This window comes from Triticum urartu, chromosome 6A (genome assembly GCF_056163025.1).
Source record: "Triticum urartu cultivar PI428250 chromosome 6A, HENAU_Tu73, whole genome shotgun sequence".
Taxonomy (NCBI): domain Eukaryota; kingdom Viridiplantae; phylum Streptophyta; class Magnoliopsida; order Poales; family Poaceae; genus Triticum; species Triticum urartu.
In genome coordinates, this window is record NC_141878.1 from 145,024,148 (window position 1) to 145,050,687 (window position 26,540).

General features: G+C 48.0%; 2 long non-coding RNA genes across 2 annotated transcripts; both read right to left on the reverse strand.

Annotated features, from left to right (window-relative positions):
• Window positions 1-611: 611 nt before the first annotated feature.
• On the reverse strand, window positions 612-2,073 carry LOC125514008 (uncharacterized). Its single transcript, XR_007286237.2, has 2 exons — window positions 1,721-2,073; window positions 612-1,131 (listed from the first exon to the last, which is right to left on the reverse strand). It is a non-coding gene; the product is annotated as an uncharacterized LOC125514008 (long non-coding RNA).
• Window positions 2,074-10,931: 8,858 nt separating this feature from the next.
• LOC147964513 (uncharacterized) lies at window positions 10,932-12,287 on the reverse strand. The gene is made up of 2 exons (XR_015609374.1): window positions 12,026-12,287; window positions 10,932-11,436 (listed from the first exon to the last, which is right to left on the reverse strand). It is a non-coding gene; the product is annotated as an uncharacterized LOC147964513 (long non-coding RNA).
• Window positions 12,288-26,540: the final 14,253 nt, after the last annotated feature.

The following is a 26,540-nucleotide window of genomic DNA, read 5'->3' on the forward strand; positions in this document are numbered from 1 at the left end:
TGGGTGATGGGACTGGTCGAATCTAATGGCAGTCTGGGACCACTTCAAATATCTGGGTGCCGAAGCTACCATGTTCACTTCTCTGTTGATGACTTTCAATCGACTTTTACTCTCGACGTCAGCGAAAATCATCAGAGTGGAATTCACGTGGGGATAACCGTCATCATCCTCTTCTTCATCCTCAACCTTGTCAGCTTCTTTCTCCTTTTCCTTGGGCAGTTTCTCTCGGAATTGTTGGATTAGGAGTCGACACTGCCGAGTGGTATGCTTCGGGTAAATGAAATTACCCTCTTCATCTTTTTTGGTGTGGATGTGGCATGGCAAATCCAGCACATCATTTCCATCTTGATCTTTTACTTTCTAGGGGTTTCACGGCCCCTTGGGATTCCCATTGAACTTTCCTTGAGTCATAGCTAAGGCTTCACCAGGAACGGCTGGCTCGGCCTTGCGCTTCTGTTTCCGACTGGAGTTTCCTCCTTCGGTTTCATGGGCGACTGTTTTGTGCTTGCCACTCTGAAGTCGGTCTTCTTCTTCACCGTTGGCATATGTAAAAACCATAAATAAAATAAAATTAGATAATGATAATTTCAACGACGTTGCCAAAACATTAATTAAAATAATAGAAATAACTACACTTAATTATTATTTTTATTACAGCAAATAGCATTTAGTCATACACAACAATTCTTCTCCATACCTCCCTATATTTTATAGACCCTTGTATCATTTCCTTCACACAAAGTAAATGCCAACTAATGGCCAGCCAAGAAAATTACACTTGTCCCTAGTACAGCCCACAAGAGACACAAGTGGAGGCATGCATGCAAGACTAACCACGCATGCATGCCAGATGCAATGCCTCTCCAAACCGAGATAGCTATTCACCCCACTATAAATAGGAGCCATCCCTTTCACTCTTGCCACACACAATCATCCGCTGGAGAAAACGCTCTGCCTTTTCACCTTCTGCCACACTGCTATCCTCCCCTGCTGTGAGGCTCTTTGGGTTGCATGCGCCACCAGGTACTAATCAAGTACCTTGTTGTGTTAGCCCTTCTTACTTGATTTCTTATCTATCTCCACCTTGGTTTTAATCAGTCCATAAGCATCTATTCACCTTGATCTATTTACCTTGCAGTAAAAAGAACAAAATGTTTGCGTAAACACCCAAGTTAGTCAAAACTAATTAGATCAATTGCAAAAGCTTGTAAAAGTTTCTGTGAATGACATCCGTGGCTTGTACTAGATCTAACATGCCAAGAATCAAATCCTAGGTACTAGTAACTTGCTAAGACATGTATGTATGTATCCAAAAGATCAACCTTCCTATGTATACTACCTTGTCCTATTTATTAATCCCTGCCAATCTGTAGCAAACACTGAGAGATTGATGTTTATAATCTACTCACAAGTAATTATTATTTTTTTGAGTTTCACTGCCACTGTTTACTTCTATATGGTGTTCAAGGATGAGTAGCACTAGTTAGGAACAGCATTTAGATCTAATCAGTAGCAATACCATGACCACACCATAGATTAAATCTTGATTAATTTCGTGGCCTTGAGATAAACAAAGAGAAAGAAGGCAATATGGCTGAGAGGGGAATAGTAGGGCCTGAGATTAAATGAACAATATATGCACATCCACGTTCATATATAGCAGGCACTTGTTGTGAAATTTGAAGCACTTCATGGAGAAGGAATCAGGATTAGTACTTACCAGTAGTAGCAGTAGGATGTGGCTACTCCACACCGTTAGCAGCAAAGCCATGGCAACCGGGCAGCGCCGGTGAAGCCGCACACGCCCGATGCCCGTGGCTGTGCGCCTTGTGCGTGTGGCTGCGCTGGGGGAGGATATAGGCATGGAGACGTCATTGCCGCTGCAGCCGGTGGCAAGCCCACCGGACCTCGATCAAGCAGCGCTAGGATTGAGTGGTGGCGACGTTTTTGGCGGCGGCGGATCAAACAAATAGGGGGAAATGGTAGAGGGAGACGAGGGGAATCTGTAGGTGTCCGCCGTGTCACCGGAGATGCCCGGACGGGGCAGATCGAGGCGACGGCGGCCGTGCTCTATTCTTGGGGGGGGGGGGGGGGGGGGGGTAGCGGGTTGGTTCTGTTCGTGGGACAGCAGAGAAGTTGAGTAGTCTTTCTGGATAGACACGGGCTGGGGCTTAACCAGCGAAGTACTAGTAGTACAGTACTAGGCTACTGTTTCCTTTTACTTATCATTTCTTTTATCACTCTCTAGACTGGATGACATACGTGCATGCTACTCTGATTTGGATGGCTTAGATGCATTTTATATCTCAATGAAACACTAGGACGTATCAGTACCTAGTTAATTAATTATGGCTTGCCCAACATGGCCGTGTTGCTGGATGTTTAGATTTTAATTAGGCATTATAAACCTGTTTGTGAAATAATTATCAGGAGTCGATCTCGGACTCGTAGGAGTCGCATCTGGTGGTTCCGAGTTGGTCGAAGCACTACCCGGCAAGTCGTCATCTCCTTGACCATGTCTTGATAAATTTTTTCCGGGCTATGGGTCATTTCTAAAATTTTGCATAAGAATTAAAAATAAATATTTTTCATAAATGAAATGAGATTTGGATCAGGTGGATCCACTAATTTGGCAATTGGACCAGATCAGGTGAAGTATCTGTATTGAGTAGTTGTGACTCGGGCAGGGCTACATTATAAATAAATATTTGGTGGCTAGGGGAGCTTATGTTGGTGAAGGCAACCCGGGTAGGGTTGGCTTGGATGGCGGGCTCCTCTACATAGGGTATCACATTAGGACACAACCAACTGGCACTTACTTCAAAAGCGGCGCAAATCGTACTGACCATAGACCTGGAATGGGACGGGCTGAACCGACTACCCATGACAAGTAGTTGCCTCTGCATGGGTGAGAAGGTGGCTGTAGCCGGGTAGGTACAGTTACCCTAGGGCGGGACCGCCGGTCAGGGATCTCGACCCGCGGGCCTTTAGTAAGGCAAGGTGGAAAAGCAAAGGTAGTGGACGGGCTGGTTAAAGGTTCTGGTTCCTTGGTCTAGTCGTGCGCACGGGTAGCGCATGGACGACTTGTACGAAGTGATGCTATGGGCAAAGCAGTACACCTCTGATCAGAGTAAATGTGATATCACTCCCAGCTTCCGGGATTGGAAGTGCGTCGTGTGGGTTTTCCCCTAACACAGGATGTAAGATCCCACATCGCTCTGTCGCCATTAGATTTTATGAATAAAATTTTGTTTCCAACAAAATGGGTTAAGGGAAAATATTTTTACCTACATAGTATTTTGAGATAATGGCTCGGTGGTGGTAGCCGTGACCGATAAAGTTTTTCCTCTTTAAAAACTCATGCATCCACTTTTCCCGGCGACTTGCGGAGTACGTATTTTATACGTACTCAGCTGCACTTTTGTTGTTTTTTAGAGCAAGAGAGTTATGAGAACTCCGAGGCGATAGAGAATGGTACTTATGATAAGTCTGGTCATCTTAACAACTTCGGTTATTCTGAAGTGGAGTATGACTATGAGTAAGTCAACAATCAAGGCTATGAAGAGTAGATGCCCTCCATGGTTGGTCTAAAAGGCTCGTACTAGAAGCGGGTGACGATCTATCGTCATGGCCGCATAGGCTTAGTCGAACTTGAGGTGTCTATGTAATAAAAGCTTGCCTACTCATGGCAGCTGCTCCGTCTTGTACATGACATTGTTCTCCTTAACTGATCCTGGCGCAACTCTAAAGTGACAGCTTCTGTTACGCCTGACTCTATTGGACGTAATGGGGCGTCACGGAAGAGGTGGTATCAGAGCAGCGTTAAGGAAACAGTCATGTACTTGGTTAGAGACCGTCTGAGCCCTAGGAAAGATAGGTTCCCTCCTTACCTAAAATAAACTAAAAGTTTTCTTAAAAAAATGACTCAAGTCAAGTGAAGATTAAATAATTTAGACCACACAATTGTGCAAGAAAAATGTGTTTAATTATTTATTTACTGTCCTTGGTAAAATTAATTTTACACTGTGTTATAACTAACTAAATTCTTAAATTGCTTAATATAGGATGACGAGTGGTAGGATGTTTGGTACGGGTGCTGAGTATGGTGGTTTTGCTCTGTTCTTGGTTGAGCTTCTTGGTCCTATGGGTGTGTTGATTGCACCGTACTACAAAGTGTTTCATGACCCGTGTTCCACGGGGTACTTAGTCACAGTGCACATTCCTGAGAGCTTAGATGTCCCTTCTAGGTATAGTGTTGCCCGTTACGACTTTGTTTCAGCACTTCAGGGTGAGGCACGAGATGCTGCTTTACACCTTTTCCACGCCTACCACCCTCTCCTTCAGTACGCGGGTAGAGGCGAGTGGCCTCATCAGCTAGAGGAGGCAGGGAGTTCATCTGCACCTACGCCCATTATCGCTCCTTCGCCTTTTGCGTCCACTTCCACTTTCCCTCCACTTTCACCACGTCCTCCTGTTTTACCTCCCACATTTTTACCACCACCAGCTTCAACTGTCGCTCGTCCACCTCTGTACCCGACAGTCCCACCCACTCGGGTAGACCACCCAGCTCCTAGAGTCATCAGGGGTTCCTCCTCTCGCGTAGTGTCACGTCCCTCCACACCGTACGAGCGTCCACCTGCACCTCAGCTTGTTCAGGACCTATTAGATCAGGTTGCCACTCTTCAGAGGCGTTGTTCCGAGCTTGAGCGGGTGAACAGCGAGATGTCCACTGCGTTGAGGGACTACACCTGTCCAGGTATGGCCCTCAACCCTCTTCAGATCGACAGCTCACCTTCCGCCTTTCCAGGCCGGGTAGGGTACCCGATTGACTAGGAGTCTCTTGTCGCCGACGAGACTTCCTCTCAGGTTGCTCCTACTCTAAGTTCCGTTGTAGTCCCACCACCTCCAGAGCACACTCCCCACACTCCACCAGGTTCTCCAGCTACCGACCCTGCTCCACCTTCTCCCGATGGCACCCCCGACTTTTCAGTGATTGGCGTCGCTTACTCAGAGCTTCTAGCACTTGACTCCCGCCAGGTATCTTCTCAGCCCCCGGAGTACCTTCATGTTGCTTCCGACATCACACCCTCTGAGCACACTCCCTCTGAGTACCCTCTTAGCACCATTAGCGCACCCGAGTCTGACGCTGCTGCACCGAGTGTGTCTCTGCCTGCACCGACTTCTTCCCTCGACCCCGACTTGCTCCTCACCGTTTCACCTAGTCCTCTTGTCAGGGAGGATTGACATGCTACTAGTAGTAGTTAGTATTCTGTCAAGGTTGTAGCATCATAGCTACACCTCCCAGAGTTAGTTCCGCCACTTATTAGATGTTTAGGCAGATGCATGGAGGCTGTCCTTTCGGACTCTGTACATATCTGGAAAGGTCTTGTAGCCGTAGCTACCCTTCCAGAGTGTGCACAGACGTAGTTAGCCAGACTAGTTCCGACGGACAGATAGGTCGGCAGGTATACTTTTGTTCCAGGTACACGTGTAGATAGCCGTGGTAGCCTGATGATGTGCGACACAGAGTATGTGTGGTGTTGCTGCTATGATATGTGATGTATCCATGTGGACTGGTGGACTTATGGATGTACTGATATTCTATTACTAGATGGTCTCGTGTGATGCATATGCCATGCCTCCATATTCATTTTAAATTCTGGTTCTTTTTATGCTCCTTGCTCTGAATGATGGAATACTGTATGTGATGTTGTTGCCACATTGTTGCCAATGCCTCATAATGGCGTCTGATGTATGGTAGATTTTTTTTGAATGATATCTTCATTCAAGTACATGCCTTTGGTACATCACGTGTTTGGCTAGTATTTATATTACGTGCTGATGCTGCTACATTTTTCCTAGCACTTCATGAGTTCAATTGATGTATGTCACACTTGATGATTGCATGCTTTTAATCCAGTATGTGAAGAACTTGTGTGTGCATGTGCACATGCAAATGGCTCTATTTTTGACTTGTGATTAATCTCTTGCCTCTGTAAAAAAAAACACTTTGTTTGACTGCTTTTATTCTTCGGCCAACAACAAGTCAAAAAAATGTTTTGCAAAATTTTCTAGTATGCCGCTGTTAAGTGCACTGTTTAAATTGATGCTCCAAAATAGGCAGAGTGAAATGTACTGTTTGAGCTAAAATCTCACCTCTAATCAAATAAATAAAATATTTTCTCATGTAGTAGCTATCGTTATAACCTATGCCTTGCCCACCAGATCGGTAGCGATGGCATCTGGTAGTCAGTCATTCGAAGACAATAGGAACCCATCAGATTTAGCACCCGAGTCGCTAAGGAACATGGCAGATTTGCCGTCTAGAGTGACGTTACCTACACCTCCACCATTACCCCATCATGCCCCAGGATCCGATCAACTTGCTCTAATGTATCAATGGATGGAGCAGTCTCGTCGAGACTCTCTAGAACACCAGAATAAATTCATGGAGCAGATGTTCGGTATGATGAGAGGCCAACTGACTAAAAACCCAGAACAAGGTGTCACGATTGGAGACTTCCAAAAGACTACACCACCAACCTTTTGAACCGCCACAGATCCATTAGCTGCAGATGATTGGTTGATGGACACAGAGCTGAAACTTAACACTGTGGGATGCACGGACCAAGAAAAAGTTCGGTATGCGTCCCATCAGTTAATTGGTCCTGCTGCCACATGGTGGAGAAATGTCCAAATTATCATACCCGAAAACCACATAGTTACTTGGGACGAATTTAAGAGGAGATTTCGAGATAACTACGCCCCGCAAAGTGCGATGGAAATAAAGAGAAAGGAATTCCTGAACCTCAAGCAAGGGTCTAAGACCATCGCAGAGTATCTAGATGAGTTTAACTCACTGTCCCGCTATGCACCAGAGGACACAACCACTGAGACCAAAAAGGTGTACCGGTTCATAGAAGGATTGAACCCGTCCATACAGCTTATTATAGCTCCTATAAAAATAACCGAGTTTTGGGAACTAGTAGACCGAGTCATTACAATCGAGAATCGGCAAATCGCCGTAGAGGAAGAGCGAAGAAAGAAAGCTAGGATGGACCTGAGGTTTGCCATGAGAAGTGGGAATCGTCCTGTTGGCCTAGTCCGCGTGCCAATGGTCGGGCCCGTCCGTCCTCCTTTCCATCAAGCTCCTAGACCACCTTTTATGCCTCCGAGAGCCCCTATCAAATGTCACGTGTGCAATGGACCGCACTTGGCTCGAGATTTCCCAAAGGCGAGTGATGTCTGTTTTGGTTGTGGAGAAAAGGGACACTACAAAAATCAGTGCCCAAGCAAGGGTCAGCCACAATCTGGCACAAATGGGGCTGTCCCACCTCAAAATAAGCGCCAGGCTAATTCAGCACAAGTACACGGGAGTGCGTCCACTACCAACCGCGGGCGTGGTCGTGGCGGTCTTGCATGTGGACCATTCCGTCTGGCACATATGGATGTGGCACAAGTGGAGTCGGCTTCAGACATAGTGACGGGTAACCTACTAATCCCTCCCGGAGTAGGACTAGTATTGTTTGACCCAGGAGCAACACATTCTTTCATATCGCAATGCTTTGTTGAGACGCATAATCTGGACCGAACTCCCCTAGCCAAACCCATAAAAGTTGATTCACCTAGAGGCCCAATAATTGTTGAACATGTCTGCCACAACCGTCCCGTTTGCATTGAGGGCATAACCTTTAATGCTAGCCTATTTGTCATTGGCCTAAGAGGGTTAGACATTATTCTTGGAATGGACTGGTTAGCGAGTCATGGAGCAAGAATGGATTGTGCAGAAAAATCCATATCCTTGAGAAGCCCAGAAAATAAACGGATAACCTTTAATAGTAGAAGAACCCGAGCGAAATAAAACCAAGCCTCAATAGCCACTTTGGACAAAAAGGAGGCTAAAGATGTACCTGTAGTCCAAGATTTTTTGGACGTATTTCCGGAAGAATTGCCCGGGATGCCACCAGACAGGGAGATAGAGTTCACAATTGATATCATCCTAGGTACGGCACCCATATCAAAACGAGCATACCGTATGTCCGCGGAAGAACTAAAGGAATTAAGAAAACAATTGGATGAACTAGAAGAAAAGGGGTTTATTCGACCAAGTGTGTCACCTTGGGCAGCACCAGTCTTATTTCTTAAGAAAAAGGATGGAAGTATGAGGCTATGTGTGGATTATCGATCCTTGAATGAGGCGACCATTAAGAATAAGTACCCACTACCCCGGATAGATGATCTATTTGACCAATTAAAAGGAGCTACCGTCTTCTCAAAAATAGATCTCCGGTCAGGGTACCACCAACTAAAAGTAAAGGAAGAAGATATACCTAAGACTGCTTTCATAACCCGATATGGTCACCATGAATTCATGGTTGTTCCCTTCAGGCTCACAAATGCACCAGCAGTTTTCATGAACCTGATGAACCTAGTCCTCATGCCCTACTTAGACAAGTTTGTGGTAGTGTTCATCGATGATATCCTCATATACTCTCGAAGTGTCGAGGAACATACTAAACACCTCCGGATAGTGCTACAGACCTTGAGAGAAAAACAACTCTATGCCAAATTCAAAAAGTGTGAATTTTGGCTAGAAGAAGTGTCCTTCTTAGGACACATTATATCAGGGAAAGGGATAGTTGTAGACCCTGCTAAGGTGGATGCAGTGTTCGCATGGAAATCCCCAACCAACGTAACAGAGATTCGTAGCTTCCTTGGTTTAGCTGGATATTATCGGAGGTTCATAGAAGGCTTCTCCCAGAACGCAGCCCCTATGACCAAATTACTAAGGAAGGGAGTTCCATTTGACTGGAATGACAAGTGTGAGCAAAGTTTTCAGGAGTTAAAGAAACGGCTCACAACCACTCCTGTATTGGCTCTACCCGAACTAGGCAAAGCATTCACAGTATATTGCGATGCCTCTAGAGTTGGTTTGGGATGTGTTCTAATGCAAGATGGGAGAGTCATAGCCTATGCCTCTCGCCAGTTAAATCCCCATGAACAAAACTACCCCACTCATGACCTCGAGTTAGCTGCAGTGGTATTTGCGTTGAAGATGTGGACGCACTACCTTTATGGAAACCGTTGTGAACTATACACGGACCATAAAATCCTCAAGTATATCTTCACGCAAAAGGAGTTGAATATGAGACAAAGACGGTGGTTAGAACTCATTAAGGATTATGACCTTAGTGTTAACTACCACCTAGGAAAGGCTAATGTGGTGGCAGACGCCCTTAGCCGAAAAACCTCATGCAATCATGTCAAGATCCCAACCTATGATAAGCATCTGATACATGAGCTGGGAATGATGGGAATTGAATTCATACATAAACCGGTTGACAAAATCCTAACCACATTAACAATCAGACCCAATTTGTTGGACGAAATGAAGGAAAACCAAACCAAAGATGAGTTCATTTGTGAGGAAAAACGCAGAATACAAGAAGGTCAACCATCAGAGTTCCGAATAGCATAAGACGGGTCACTTTGGTATAAAACCCGGTTATGTGTGCCAAATATCCTTGATATTAAGCAAATAATACTCCAGGAGGCACACAACACTCCGTACACCATACACCCTGGTAGCACAAAAATGTACCGCGATGTCAAAGGTACATTTTGGTGGAGAAATATGAAAAGAGAAATTGCTCAGTATGTGGACGAGTGTGACACTTGTAAGAGAGTAAAGGCAGAACACCAGCGACCACCAGGATTGTTGCAACCTCTCCAAATTCCGCAATGGAAATGGGAGGAAACCCAGATGGACTTTATCACCGGACTGCCCAAGACAAGAAATCGAGAGGAAATCATATGGGTCATAGTTGACCGACTCACTAAATCTGCCCATTTTATCCCTTTAGCCCCGGGTTGCTCCAGAGAAAAATTGGCTGAGCTATATATCCACAGGATAGTAGCTCTACATGGAACACCTTCCAGAATAGTATCAGATCGTGGATCTATGTTTACATCCGAGTTCTGGGAAAAATTACAAGAAGCATTAGGAACAAAATTGGATTTTAGTACCGCTTACCACCCCCAGACTAGCGGTCAAGTCGAGAGGGTGAACCAAATCATAGAAGACATGCTAAGGGCCTGCGTGCTAGATTTTGGTGACTCATGGAGCAAGCACTTACCGTTAGCAGAGTTCGCGTATAACAATAGCTACCAAGCTAGTATTGGTATGTCCCCATTTGAAGCCTTATACGGTCGAAGATGCCGAACCCCAATATGTTGGATGGAAATCGGAGAAAAGAAACTCTTAGCACCCAATTTGGTCCAAGAAACCGAGGAAAAAGTCTGTATAATTAGAGAGCGGCTCAAGACAGCGCAAAGCCGGCAAAAGAGCTATGCGGACAGGAGACGACGTGATATACAATACCAACCCGGAGACTTTGTTTATTTAAAAGTCTCACCAATTAAAGGTGTCAAGCGCTTTGGAGTACAAGGAAAACTAAGTCCGCGATATATTGGTCCCTATCGGATCTTAAAAAGAAGAGGGACGGTGGAATACAAATTAGAATTGCCAGCGCACCTACAAGGGATTCATGATGTATTTCATGTTTCCCAATTACGCAAGAGCGTAAAGCTACCATTTGAGAGAGTCTCGGAGGAAGAATTAACCCTCTGAAAGGACCTAACGTATGAGGAGGATCCTAGTCGTATTCTGGACACCGAGGAAAAGAAACTCAGGAGTAAAATAATTAGATATTGCAAGGTGCAATGGGGAAATCATCCGGTACGAGAAGCGACTTGGGAAAAAGAAGATGACCTCCGAGAAAAATATCCTTATCTTTTTGAGGTGCGCCTCAACAAATTTCAAGGACGAAATTTTCTCTAAGGAGGAAAGGATGTAAAAACCAAAAATAAAATAAAATTAGATAACGATAATTTCAACGACGTTGCCAAAACATTAATTAAAATATTAGAAATAACTACACTTAATTATTATTTTTATTACAGCAAATAGCATTTAGTCATGCACAACAATTCTTCTCCAAACCTCCCTATATTTTATAGACCCTTGTCTCATTTCCTTCACACAAAGTAAATGCCAACTAATGGCCAGCCAAGCAAATTACACTTGTCCCTAGTAGAGCCCACAAGAGACACAAGTGGAGGCATCCATGCAAGACTAACCACGCATGCATGCCAGATGTAATGCCTCTCCAAACCGAGATAGCTATTCACCCCACTATAAATAGGAGCCATCCCTTTCACTATGGCCACACACAATCATCCGCTGGAGAAAACGCTCTGCCTTTTCACCTTCTGCCACACTGCTATCCTCCCCTGGTGTGAAGCTCTTTGGGTTGCATGTGCCACCAGGTACTAATCAAGTACCTTGTTGTGTTAGCCCTTCTTGCATGATTTCTTATCTATCTCCACCTCGGTTTGAATCAGTCCATAAGCATCTATTCACCTTGATCTATTTACCTTGCAGTAAAAAGAACAAAATGTTTGCGTAAACACCCAAGTTAGTCAAAACTAATTAGATCAATTGCAAAAGCTTGTAAAAGTTTCTGTGAATGACATCCGTGGCTTGTACTAGATCTAACATGCCAAGAATCAAATCCTAGGTACTAGTAACTTGCTAAGACATGTATGTATGTATCCAAAAGATCAACCTTCCTATGTATACTACCTTGTCCTATTTATTAATCCCTGCCAATCTGTAGCAAACACTGAGAGATTGATGTTTATAATCTACTCACAAGTAATTATTATTTTTTTGAGTTTCACTGCCACTGTTTACTTCTATATGGTGTTCAAGGATGAGTAGCACTAGTTAGGAACAGCATTTAGATCTAATCAGTAGCAATACCATGACCACACCATAGATTAAATCTTGATTAATTTCGTGGCCTTGAGATAAACAAAGAGAAAGAAGGCAATATGGCTGAGAGGGGAATAGTAGGGCCTGAGATTAAATGAACAATATATGCACATCCACGTTCATATATAGCAGGCACTTGTTGTGAAATTTGAAGCACTTCATGGAGAAGGAATCAGGATTAGTACTTACCAGTAGTAGCAGTAGGATGTGGCTACTCCACACCGTTAGCAGCAAAGCCATGGCAACCGGGCAGCGCCGGTGAAGCCGCACACGCCCGATGCCCGTGGCTGGCAAGCCCACCGGACCTCGATCAGGCAGCGCTAGGATTGAGTGGTGGCGATGTTTTTGGTGGCGGCGGATCAAATAAATAGGGGGAAATGGTAGAGGGAGACGAGGGGAATCTGTAGGTGTCCGCCGTGTCACCGGAGATGCCCGGACGGGGCGGGGGCGGGGGGGGGGGGGCGAGGTTAGCGGGCTGGTTCTGTTCGTGGGACAGCAGAGAAGTTGAGTAGTCTTTCTGGATAGACATGGGCTGGGGTTAACCAGCGAAGTACTAGTAGTACAGTACTAGGCTACTGTTTCCTTTTACTTATCATTTCTTTTATCACTCTCTGAACTAGATGACATACGTGCATGCTACTCTGATTTGGATGTCTTAGATGCATTTTATATCTCAATGAAACACTAGGACGTATCAGTACCTAGTTAATTAATTATGGCTTGCCCAACATGGCCGTGTTGCTGGATGTTTAGATTTTAATTAGGCATTATAAACATGTTTGTGAAATAATTATCAGAAGTCGATCTCGGACTCATAGGAGTCGCATCTGGTGGTTCCGAGTTGGTCGAAGCACTACCTAGCAAGTCGTCATCTCCTTGACCATGTCTTGATAAAAATTTTCCGGGCTATGGGTCATTTCTAAAATTTTGCATAAGAACAAAAAATAAATATTTTTCATAAATGAAATGAGATTTGGATCAGGTGGATCCACTAATTTGGCAATTGGACCAGATCAGGTGAAGTATCTGTATTGAGTAGTTGTGACCCGGGCAGGGCTACATTATAAATAAATATTTGGTGGGTAGGGGAGCTTATGTCGGTGAAGGCAACCCGGGTAGGGGAGCTTGGATGGCGGGCTTCTGTACATAGGGTATCACATTAGGACACAACCAACTGGCGCTTACTTCAGAAGCGGCGCAAATCATACTGACCATAGACCTGGAATGGGACGGGCTGAACCGACTGCCCATGCCAAGTAGCTGCCTCTGCATGGGTGAGAAGGTGGCTGTAGCTGGGTAGGTACAGTCACCCTAGGGTGGGACCGCCGGTCAGGGGTCTCGACCCGCGGGCCTTTAGTAACGCAAGGTGGAAAAGCAGAGGTAGTGTACGGGCTGGTTAAAGGTTCTGGTTCCTTGGTCTAGTCATGCGCACGGGTAGCGCATGGATGACTTGTACCAAGTGATGCTATGGGCAAAGCAGTACACCTCTAATCAGAGTAAATGTGATATCACTCCCAGCTTCCGGGATTGGAAGTGCGTCGTGTGGGTTTTCCTCTAACACAGGATGTAAGATCCCACGTCGCTTTGTCGCTAGTAGATTTTATGAATAAAATTTGGTTTTCAACAAAATGGGTTAAGGGAAAATATTTTTACCTACATAGTATTTTGAGATAATGGCTCGGTGGTGGTAGCCATGACCGATAAAGTTTTTCCTCTTTAAAAACTCATGCATCCACTTTTCCCGGCGACTTGCGGAGTATGTATTTTATACGTACTCAGATGCACTTATGTTGTTTTTCAGAGCAAGAGAGTTATGAGAACTCCGAGGCGATAGAGAATGGTACTTATGATGAGTCTGGTCATCTCAACGACTTGGTTATTCTGAAGTGGAGTATGACTATGAGTAAGTCGACAATCAATGCTATGAAGAGTAGATGCCCTCCATGGTAGGTCTAAAAGGCTCGTACTAGAAGCGGGTGACGATCTATCGTCATGGCCGCATAGGCTTAGTCGACACTTGAGGTGTCTATGTAATAAAAGCTTGCCTACTCATGGCAGCTGCTCCGTCTTGTACATGACACTGTTCTCCTTAACTGATCCTGGCGCAACTCTGAAGTGACGGCTTCCGTTACGCCTGACTCCGTTGGACGTAACGGGGCGTCACAGCATACTTGGTGGCAATTTCCATCATCCGAGTTAGAGTCATATGTCCTGTCCGACCGAACTTCATACTCAACTCCCGATACTTGACGCCTTCTTTAAAGGCACAAATTGCTTGATGATCAGACACATTCTCCACCGTGTGATGCAATGTGATCCATCTCTGGAGATAATCTCTCAAAGTCTCATTCGGTTTCTGAACGCAACACTGTAATTCGGTCAACCCTGCCGGCCGTTTGCAAGTACCTTCGAATGTTCTGACAAATACTCGGGCGAGATCTTCCCAAGTATAAATACTACTGGGTGCTAACTGATTCAGCCATGCTCTAGCCGAGCCCTCCATCATCAGAGGAAGGTGCTTCATGGCCACTTCATCACTGCCGCCACCAATCTGAACAGCCACTCGGTAGTCTTCAAGCCAAGTGTCAGGCTTGGACTCACCAGTGAACTTATTGACTCCGGTCGCCAACCTAAAGTTGGGGGGAATCACTGCAGCCTTGATGGCTCTGCTGAAGCACTCTGGACCTGAGACATGCACCCTGCTGCTGGCTGGTAGATCTCTGTCATAACCCTCTCGGTGAGCTCTGTTCCTGTCGACCAAGCCCTGAACGAGAATAGATCTCGCATCAAAACCTGGCTCCCTAGGGTCGACTGGAATCCTTCGCCCAAAACTGTGAGGGCGCATGTCATCATGTTGCCGAGGCGCATACGACCCACACCTTGGGGGAGGCGTGGGCACTCGACGACGATCATCACAATCGACTCAGTGATCATACTACTCATGGTTTCTGTATTGTTCTCGTCGATCTCCATGTGCCTCACGCCTCGGGGGCGATCTTGGGCTGTGAGCCGACTGAACTATATCCACAACTACGGATCTGCTATTTATCCTTTTTCGCGACTGAGATACCGTTGTATTCTGTTCTCGCGCCGCACGGAGCATAGCTCGGATCTGCATCAGACCTCGGCCAGCTTCTGACTGTGAAGGTTGGATCGACTCCGCTATCCGGGCTGTAGCTGTGAGATTCTGGATCGGAGTTCGGTATACCTGGGTCTGAGGCGGAAAAAGTTGACGTCGACTGGATTCGGGAGCACGCTGCTGAGCATGCTCGTCGAGTGTGTGCTGGAGGTTCTCCAGTCGAGTGCGCTCAGCCAAGTTGGCCAGGCGCGCCGCCTCCAAGGCCTGGGCCTCAGGGGTTTCTCCTACGATAGGAGTGTGCGGTGCATCCATGTTCCGGCGGTGCAGCTCTTCTCTCCGCTGCGAAGATAGGGGTTCGGGGCGGTACTCTTCATGAACGCGCGATGGATCACCGTCCCCATCGCCTCCGTCTTCACGGGTGAAGCCAGGAGGACTGCGTGGCCCATTGACCATCAAAACTTCCACCGCTGGGTCGCTGTTATCGCACTCGGATGCAGTCTCTACAGAGCCAGTCGACAGATCGAACAAGCCGTAGAGAGTTTCATCGGGCTCGATTGCCGTGACTTGAGGGGTGGCCGACTGGCGAGCCACCGCATGCTTCACCCACTGCTGAAGCCTCGATCGGCCGGAACGCTTGCTCCGGCGGGCCGCAGGGAGGGGAGAAACTATAGGAGTCGACTGATACTGGGTCAACGGCTGCCGCAGGAGGACGCCGCGGACGCACGCGCGAAAGTGTGTTGCTCCGCGGGCGGGGAGCGAACCGACGTCGAGTGGAGCTTCCTGCAGCCAAGCAGAGTCGTCGGCGACAAACACGAGCACGCCGAGACGGATCTCGCGGCCCTCAGCCAAACCTCCGCCTGAAACCATGATGAAGGGGATCGGAAAAATTGCAACCTCTCCAACAAGTCGCTAAGGCACCAGCCCCACGGTGGGCGCCAACTGTCGTGGCTCTAAGCCTGACAGTGGAATGAGGGTAGGTATGTAGAGGCAAGATCCTAGCTATGGAGGAGTTGTACACGCGAGTTTTACGAGTTCAGGCCCTTGTCGGAGGAAGTAACAGCCCTACGTCTCGGAGCCCGGAGGCGGTCGACTGGATATATGTGTGTGAGTTATAGGGGGTGCAAACCCTTGTCCCGGAGGAGTCGGGTGGCTTATATAGAGTGCGCCAGGACCCCAACCAGCCCATGTTACAAATGGTTCAATGTACATTAAGGTAGGGTGTTACTGGTAACGCTAGTAATAAAGAGATATAAATGATCTTTAAGGTTACAGAGTGAATGACCGACCATTGTCATCCTGAGTGACGTTAGGCCTTCTACACTCCGAGTGGTTTCTTGTATCGTCGAATGTCTTCAAGACTGTCGAGTGGAACATAGCTTTATGGTCAAGTGGACGATGATTTTTCTTCGACTGCTTCTGGTTCTTTTAGAGGTGTCCTTGGGGAGGGTATCTTGGATAGATCCATGACCCTACCCCCTAGGTACATAGCTTCGTCAGCAGGATCTGTTGTGCCGTTGTATGATTCTATATTTACGGGTTTGAAACCCTCTGGGATTTGATGATCCATTACTTCGTGTGTGAAGCATAAGGGGTGTGCGGCGCCTCTGTACTAGGCTATATCGCAACGCAGCTCAAATGAGTCTTGCCCGCTGTGTTCGGCCCGGCCAGACTTACTTTTACTGTATTCGGCGTGACGATTATCGTCTCGCATAGTGGCACGCCCTCATGATCCGTAGATCGATCTTGCATGTTTTGCTTTGTCCTCCAATACATCTCATAGGTCTGGCGTATTTCCCCATGCCTTGACATTTTTATGTGAGTGGCATCGGAGTGCAGGCTGAGCTTGTGGCTGAAATGCCTCTCTGTCGCGGCCACGGGGTGGTCGGTCAGCCGCATCATATGCTGGATATGTGGGTTTCAATGCTTCCTCCTCTAGTCGGGGTAGCAACCTGCACTTTGGGTAACTCTTGGAGGGGCGTTCGAGTTTATATTCCTCGGCCACAAGGATTTCAGTCCATCTGTTAGCTAGCAAATCTTGATCAGCTTGAAGCTGCTGTTGCTTTTTCTTAAGGCTATTTGTTGTGGCTATAGGCCGGCGCTTGAAGCGCTCTTGTTCGACGGGGTCCTCAGGTACGACGAATTCGTCATCGTTGAGGCTTGCCTCGTCTTCAAAGGGAGGCATGTAATTATCATCCTCCGCCTCTCCATCTGTCGCTCTCTCGGGAGGGCTGGCTTCTCCATCCTCCTTCTCTAAATCTTGCTGGAGGGGATTGTGGTCGTCTTCGGTGCTGTCCGGAGTGCTATTATCTCCTGTGTCGGGGTCACCCTTTTGATTTGGCGAGACTTAGAGCGGTGCCGCTGACGTCGGCGCTTGGGTTGCTTCTTGGAGGGGTCATCCTCCGCTGTCTCGTCGCCATTACCTTCTTTGGGTGTGTCCACCATGTATATATCATATGATGAGGCGGCTGTCCAATGCCCTGTGGGCAATGGTTCCTCTTTGCCTCCCGCATTGTCGTCCTTACCGTCAATGTCTTCGGAGTCGAAGTCGAGCATGTCGGTTAAGTCATCAACAGTGGCTACTAAATGGGTGGTGGGTGGGTGGAGAATTTCTTTGTCATCCGCATCCCAATCCTATCGGACATAGTTCGGCCAGGACTCTCCTGACAAGGAGAGAGACCTTAATGAGTTCAGTATGTCACCGAAGGGCGAGTGCTGAAAGATATCCGCGGAGGTAAACTCCATGATCGGCGCCCAGTCGGATTCGATAGGCACGGGCGCAGGCGGTTCGGAGTCCGTGGCCGGGGAAGAATCTAGTAGTTCGGTGTCACGGCTCCCGTGGAGGGTAAGGTAGATCCTTGGATCGATCGCCGCTGGGAGTACGGCCGCCGTGGCGGGGTTTATCCACCCGTCCATGGATGACGCGATTGGCTCTGAATTAAGGGTCGGAGCGGTTGCCGGTGCGATCTCCTGAACATTGTCCGATGGCAGAGCCAAATCATGCTCATCAAGGCCGTGTGGCGCACTCGGCAGGGGCTCGAATCCGTCGAAGATCAAGTCTCCCCGGATGTCGGCCGTGTAGTTTAAGCTTCCAAACCTGACCTGATGGCCAGGGGCGTAACTTTTGATCTGCTCCAGATGGCCAAGCGAGTTGGCCCGCGGTGCGAAGCCACCGAATACAAAGATCTGTTCGGGGAGAAAAGTCTCACCCTGGACTGCATCACTATCGATGATTGAAGGAGCCATCAAGCCTAATGGCGACGACACAGAGGAACTCTCAATGAAAGCACCAATGTCGGTGTCAAAACCGGCGGATCTCGGGGAGGGGGTCCCGAACTGTGCTTCTAAGGCGGATGGTAACAGGAGGCAGGGGACACGATGTTTTTCCCAGGTTCGGGCCCTCTTGATGGAGGTAAAACCCTACGTCCTGCTTGATTATTCTTGATAATATGAGTAGTACAAGAGTTGATCTACCACGAGATCGGAGAGGCTAAACCCTAAAAGCTAGCCTATGGTATGATTGTATGTTGTCCTATGGACTAAAACCCTCCGGTTTATATAGACACCAGAGGGGGCTAGGGTTACACAAGGTCGGTTACAAAGGAGGAGATATCCATATCCGTATTGCCTAGCTTGCCTTCCACGCCAAGTAGAGTCCCATCCGGACACGAGACGAAGTCTTCAATCTTGTATCTTCATAGTCCAGCAGTCCGGCCAAAGGATATAGTCCGGCTGTCCGGAGACCCCCTAATCCAGGACTCCCTCAGCCGCCGTCGATGAGCGTCTTGGTGACGGACACGTTGCAGATGGTGGGCGTGCAAAGCATTGGGAGCACACCCGAGCCGACGGTGGAAACGGGATGATCTCCTGAGTCGAAGGTGAGGTCGGCCTCGGGCGCGGCCCAGCCCGGCGGAGCCCCCGGGCGCTTGGAAGTGGCGCCGATCTGGCGGACGAACGGCTTGACATGACGATCCGAGGGTGGTGCTTGCGAGCCGCTGAGGAGGGTCGCAACCATGTGGTGTGCCGGCACCACGTAACGTGCATCAAAGAGGTCGCGCAACTCCTCCCAAGATGCCATCGTGGATCCGGGGAGGTTGGGTAGCCAGGCGCGCGGTGCGCCAGTGAGGGCCATGGGAAGCCAGTTGGCCATGACCTTGTCGTCGCCCCGGCCTTAAGGACGGCCTCCTCATACGCTAGCAGGAAAGCCGATGGGTCCGCCGCGCCGTCGTAGCACGGCGACATCTCTGGCTTGAACTTGGGTGGCCACTGCACCTGCCGCAAGGCGGGAGCAAGGGCTCGGAGCACCCAAGCATCACTATGGGCGCCCGTAGATCCAGCCGGGAGGGCGGCGGCGGCCATGGAGAATGGGCGTGAAGATGGTGGAGCGCGAATCGACGGAAGGAAAACTCCGGCGCACCCCTACCTGGCGCGCCAAATGTCAGATTTCAGGTTTCGGCAAAACCCTCAAGGTTCGAACACTGGGGTGCGCACGAAGATCTCCCCCTACCAACTCACTCCCTCAACCTTGCACGATCTCTAAGGCTAACTCGTCGAACTCGCAACACAAGAGACACAAGATTTATACTGGTTCGGGCCACCATTGTGGTGTAATACCCTACTCCAGTGTGGCATGGTGGATTGCCTCTCGGGCTGAGGATAAATAGTACAAGGGGAATAACAGCCTCCTGAGGTGAGGTGTTCTTGTGCTTGGTGGGTGTGTGGATGGGTTGGATCTAGCCTAAGGTGGGCTGGCTGAGGCTTCATCCTTGTTTGCCCTCTCTCTCTCCTCCTGTAGTGGCTAATCCTATTTATAGAGGCCCTGGTCCTCTCCCCAAATATTGAGCGGGAAGGGAGCCAACAACGGCCAATTTCAAAGGGGACAGCTAGTACAAGCTATCTTGACAAAAGCAGTCTTCGCCTGCCAAAGGCTCTGGTGGTGACGCCGCCTTGGGATCCATGGTGACCTCCGTCTTGCCGTCCTCCTGGTCTTGGTATTGTTGCACCGATATGGAAACCTTTGCTTGACGCCTCGGTACTCCTCGCCTGCGCTTGCCTCCTTACCACAAAAGAGGAAACAAGGACCCTGTGCGCGCTGGCGCCCGCCTGGCGCCCGCCTAGTCTTGATCGTCATGGCTCACGTCATTGGAACCTCGCGAGGTTTTCCTGGCCTTGATCTCTCCGCCCCTCGCGAGCCAACCTGGTGAGGCCTCTCCTGAGTAGGTCTTGTGTCGTCCGCCTCGCAAGGCTTGGCCCCTCGTGAGGGTCTTGAATGCTTGTTGGTGAAGATGGGACGTACGGGCCCACTTGAAGAGCAGGCAGGGAAGTCTGGGGCCCCCGTTCCCAGAACGCCGACAGGTGACTTTGTAAAATCTCAAGATCATATGCTGGCTCACTCTCTCGAAGGTGCTCATAGGGGTAGGGTCTGCATGTGTGTGCTTATAGCGGTGAGTGTTTGCGCGTATATATGAGCGCTTGCGTATGTACTATGTTAAAAAAGACATGTCGTGATTATACAGTCACTGGTTCACCCATACAACTCCGTATTTTGTTGATGACATGATTAATTCACCAGTCAAATGTTCCACATGGCGCAACTAGTGTTGCACCATCGGCGCGGCGCGTATATGAAAGAAAGAAATGGTAGTTTGAGTCTTTACCGTGTTAATAAAATACATTTTATGGTGATCATACGGTCACTGGCTCACCATATAGCTCCGTAATTTGTTGATGACATGATCAATTGACAAGTCAAACGGCCCATATTCAGCAGCGCACATTACCATAGGGCCCACCCGCCAGCGCGTATATGAAAGACAGAAATGGTAATAAATTAGGGGTCGGTGGGGATTCGAAGTCGTGAGACCTCTGGTTGGCAGCCCGCGCCCCCTAACCACAGCGGACAAGGATTTCATTGTGATGGTATGCTGAGCCGGCCATTTTAATTGCACGCACGAGCCACTGTGGTGAATACAAACTCATCACACATGCGCACAAACACGCCCACAACGCCCGCATGCATGCATGCAATACTCACACGTACCAATTTAGCTACACTTCAATCGACTAAATCGACTTTTGGGTCAGTCGATTTTCAGGGTGTGGGGGGCTCGCCGGAGTTAAGGAAGAACCAGCCACAACTGGGAGGGGGACTCGCCGGAGAGGTACCCCACTATCTATCTTAGGATTCAGGGTGGGGGCGGTGGTCGTCGATGGTGGTGGGGCGGTGGCGTGTGGATTGCCAGAGAAAAATCTCAGCGCGGGGGAGCTTAGAGGGATGGTCGGGGCGGCGGCAGACCGGCGGTTGGGAGTGGTTTCGGGGCGGCGAGCCGGCGCTCCGGGCGGCGTGGGCCAGTGGTTCGGCCGGTGGTGGCTGGCGGCTCAGGGGGTGGAGATTAAAATTGAACTGCAGGCCCTTGATTTCGTATCCAATGGCTGGAAAATCGACTGACCAGAGATAAAAAAGTCAGTCGACTGATGTGTAGCCTCACCCCACACGTACACATGCACGCGTGCAACACTCGCATGAACACACGCACGCATGCAGGCGTGAAACACTGACACATACACATGCACTCCGAACACACATGCACACATGCATGCAACACTGAAATGTACACATGCACGCACGCAACACTCGCACGCCTGCATGCACACAGCACACGATGCAAGACACACGCTCAACCTATACATGCATGCACACTTTGTTAAGGACATGGACAGTTATGGGTATTAATCAATCTTATCTGTGATAAGCAGACCATTGATGTTTGCAGTGGTCTTTATGAATCACAACGTATTGAATGGGCTATCAATGTATATATGAAAATTTCAAAATTTTCTTACATTATATAGTAGGCTTATCTACATGAAATAGATGACGTCACACTCAATGAACATTTATCGGTTTATGAAATGCCCGCTTCTCACCGCCCTGGCCCACCAAAAGCTCCTCTGTCGTGCGTTTCCTGCGTTGGGTCACTGACATGCAGGCCAGGTACCCGACGATCCCACACGTTAGTGGAAGAAGGGCGCGGTGTCGTATGTCAGAGTCGAGGGCTCCACTCGCTGCACGCCTGGCTGAACGTGCCTCCTTGCCGCATTTAAACGCCTCCATGAAACCCATGTGGAAGCCGAGAAACCCACGCTGGACACACGTCCGTTCATGACCGGGCCGGCATTAAACGCAACGCCGGTCGAGATCCTCCCATCTGCCATATTTAATCTCCTATTTAAACGAGGCCAAACGCTGGCCAAGAATCGCACACCTCCGCCGCTCCCCTATATCCTCCTTCAACATTTTGTCCACTGTTACAGTGGCTTACGAAGAGTACTTATCCAGCATCCAAGGCAGCTGGGTGGCCCACCGAGCCCGCCGGATATGAGCTATGAGGCATGCTGATCCACCTCCCTCCCCTCGCCCGACGGACCCAGTTGCCGCCCCAAGCTGGCGCACGATTCAGCAACTCATCGCTCCAGGCCAGCTCGATGAGGAGCAGTGAGCTACTCCACGCCAGCATGGCAGGGAGCACGGGTGTCGTCGCTGCCGTCCACGCCACCGCATTGTACCGTGCCTCATGTGTCTGCGATCGCGTCTCCCATTTCTGTGGCCTAGACTCCCATGCCTGCGGCTGTGCCATGCCAGCAGAGACAGAAGCTGGGTGCACGGAGAGCGACGAGTCGGTGGCCGGCGCCTCCGCGTCTGCCGCCATCATCGAGGAGAAGTAGAACACGGGAGGCCGCCGCCGCTTGGGTCCCATGAAGGCCACCGCCGAGGCGACGCCGGCATACACAGAAGTAGTTTTGCTGGATCCTTTTGTTGTGAGGACCTTTCTCGACCCCGCATGGGCTCCACAGAAGTGGAGAAGCCCCCTTCCACCTCCATCTCGGGCATCAGCCAACGATGTCAATTGAGCAGTGGGGAAGCGAGCCATCCTTTGTGAAGGAAATATGCCCTAGAGGCAATAATAAAGTTGTTATTTACATTTCCTTATATCATGATAAATGTTTATTATTCATGCTAAAATTGTATTAACCGGAAACTTAGTACATGTTTGAATACATAGACAAACAGAGTATCCCTAGTATGCCTCTACTTGACTAGCTCGTTAATCAAACATGGTTAAGTTTGCTAGCCATGGACATGTGTTGTCATTTGATGAACGAGATCACATCATTAGAGAATGATGTGATGGACAAGACCCATCCGTTAGCTTAGCATAATGATCGTTCAGTTTTATTGGTACTGCTTTCTTCATGACTTATACATGTTCCTCTGACTATGAGATTATGCAACTCCCGGATACCGGAGGAACACCTTGTGTGCTATCAAACATCATAACATAACTGGGTGATTATAAAGATGCTCTACAGGTGTCTCCGATGGTGTTTGTTGAGTTTGCATAGATTGAAATTAGGATTTGTCACTCCGTCTATCGAAGAGGTATCTCTAGGCCCTCTCGGTAATGTACATCACTATGAGCCTTGCAAGCAATGTGACTAATGAGTTGGTTGCGGGATGATGCATTACGGAACGAGTAAAGAGACTTGCTGGTAACGAGATTCAACTAGGTATGATGATACCGACGATCGAATCTCCCACAAGTAACATACCGATGACAAAGAGAACAATGTATGTTGTTATGTGGTTTGACCAATAAAGATCGTCGTAGAATATGTAGGAGCCAATATGAGCATCCATGTTCGGCTATTGGTTATTGATCGGAGATGTGTCTCGGTCATGTCTACATAGTTCTCGAACCCGTAGGGTCCGCATGCTTAACATTTGATGACGATTTATATTATGAGTTATGTGATTTGATGTACCAAAGGTTGTTTTGTGTCCCGGATGAGATCACAGACATGACGAGGAGTCTTGAAATGGTCAAGACATAAATATCGATTTATTGGAAGGCTATATTCAGACATCGGAAAGGTTCCGGGTGATTCTGGTATTTTTTTGGAGTACCGGAGAGTTACGGAAATTTGCTGGGGAAGTTATGGGCCATACGAGAAAGGAGAGAAGGGCCTCAAGGGGTGGCTGCACGACCCCCATGGGCTGGTCCGAATTGGACTAGGGAGGGGGCAGCGCCCCCCTCTTTCCTTCTCTCCCTCTTCCCCTTCCTTCTTCTCCTACTCCAACTAGGGAAGGGGGGAAACCTACTCCTACTAGGAGTAGGAATCCCCTTGGGCGCGCCATAGAGAGGGCCGGCCCTCCCCTCCTCCAGTCCTTTATATACGGGGGAGGGGGCACCCCATAGACACACAAGTTGACAGTTGTCTTAGCCGTGTGCGATGCCCCCCTCCACAGATTTGCACCTCGGTCATATCATTGTAGTGCTTAGGCGAAGCCCTACGTCGGTAACTTCATCATCACCGTCATCACACTGTCGTGCTGACAAAACTCTCCCTCGGCCTCAGCTGGATCAAGAGTACGAGGGAATTCACCGAGTTGAACATGTGCAGATCGTGGAGGTGTCGTGCGTTCGGTACTTGGATCGGTTGGATCGCGAAGACGTTCGACTACATCAATCGTGTTTCCAAACGCTTCCGCTTTTGGTCTGGGAGGGTACATGGACACACTCTCCCCGCTTGTTGCTATGCATCACCTAGATGGATCTTGCGTGTGCATAGGAAATTTTTGAAATTACTGCGTTCCCGAACAGTAGCATCCGAGCCAAGTTTATGCGTAGATGTTATATGCATGAGTAGAACACAAAGAGTTGCGGGCGATAATAGTCATACTGCTTACCAGCATGTCATACTTTAATTCGGCGGTATTGTTGGATGAAGCGGCTCAGACCGACATTACGCGTACGCTTACGTGAGACTGGTTTTACTGACGTGATTCGCACACAGGTGGCTAGTGGGTGTCTATTTCTCCAACTTTAGTTGAATCGAGTGTGACTACGCCCGGTCCTTGTTGAAGGTTAAAAGAGCAAACTTGACGAAAAATCGTCGTGGTTTTGATGCGTAGGTAAGAACGGTTCTTGCTAAGCCCATAGCAGCCACGTAAAAACTTGCAACAACAAAGTAGAGGATGTCTAACTTGTTTTTGCAGGGCATGTTGTGATGTGATATGGTCAAGACTTGATGGGATATAAATTGTTGTATAAGATGATCATGTTTTGTTGAAGTTATCGGCAACTGGCAGGAGCCTTATGGTTGTCTCTTTATTGCATAAGATGCAAGCGCCATATAATTGCTTTACTTTATCGCTATGCAATAGCAATAGTTGCAAAAGCAATAGTTGGTGAGACGACCATGTGACGGCACGTTGATAAAGATCAAGATGATGGAGATCATGGTGTCATGCCGGTGACGATGGAGATCATGACGGTACCCTGGAGATGGAGATCAAAGGCACAAGATGATGATGGCCATATCATGTCACATATTTTGATTGCATGTGATGTTTATCTTTTATGCATCTTATTTTTCTTAGTATGACGGTAGCATTATGAGATGATCCCTTACTAAAATTTCAAGTTATAAGTGCTCTCACTAAGTATGCACCGTTGCGACAGTTCTTCATGTTGAGACACCACATGATGATCGGGTGTCACAAGCTCTACGTTCACAAACAACGGGTGCAAGCCATGTTTGCACACGCAGAATACTCGGGTTAAACTTGATGATCCTAGCACATGCAGATATGGCCTCAGAATACTGAGACCGAAAGGTCGAGCGTGAATCATATAGTAGATATGATCAACATAGTGATGTTCACCATTGAAAACTATTCCATCTCACGTGATGATCGGACATGGTTTAGTTGATATGGATCACGTGATCACTTACAGGATTAGAGGGATGTCTATCTAAGTGGGAGTTCTTAAGTAATATGATTAATTGAACTTTAATTTATCATGAACTTAGTCCTGATAGTATTTGCATAACTATGTTGTAGATCAATAGCTCGTGATGTAGCTCCCCATTTATTTTTGATACGTTCCTAGAGAAAAACTATGTTGAAAGATGATATTAGAAATGATGCGGACTAGGTCCGTGATCTAAGGATTATCCTCATTGCTGCACAGAAGAATTATGTCCTTGATGCACCGCTAGGTGACGAACTTATTGCAGGAGCAGATGCAGACATTATGAACGTTTGGCAAGCTCGGTATGATGACTAGTTGATAGTTTAGTGCGCAATGTTTTACGGCTTGGAACCAGGACTTCAAAAACATTTTGAATTCCATGAAGCAAATAAGATGTTCCAAGAGCTAAAATTGGTATTTCAAACTCATGCCCGAGTCGAGAGGTATGAGACCTCTGACAAGTACTTCGCCTACAAGATGGAGGAGAATAGCTCAGCCAGTGAGCATGTGCTCAGAATGTCTGACTACTACAATCGCTTGAATCAAGTGGGAGTTAATCTTCCAGATAAGATAGTAATTGACAGTGTTCTCTAGTCACTATCACCAAATTACTGGAACTTCATGATGAACTATAATATGCAAGGGATGACGAAAACGATTCTCCGAGCTCTTCGCGATGCTGAAATCGGCGAAGGTAGAAATCAAGAAAAGCATCAAGTGTTGATGGTTGACAAGACCACTAGTTTCACGTAAAAGGGCAAGGGAAATAAAGGGAACTTCAAGAAGAACGGCAAGCAAGTTGGTGCTCCCG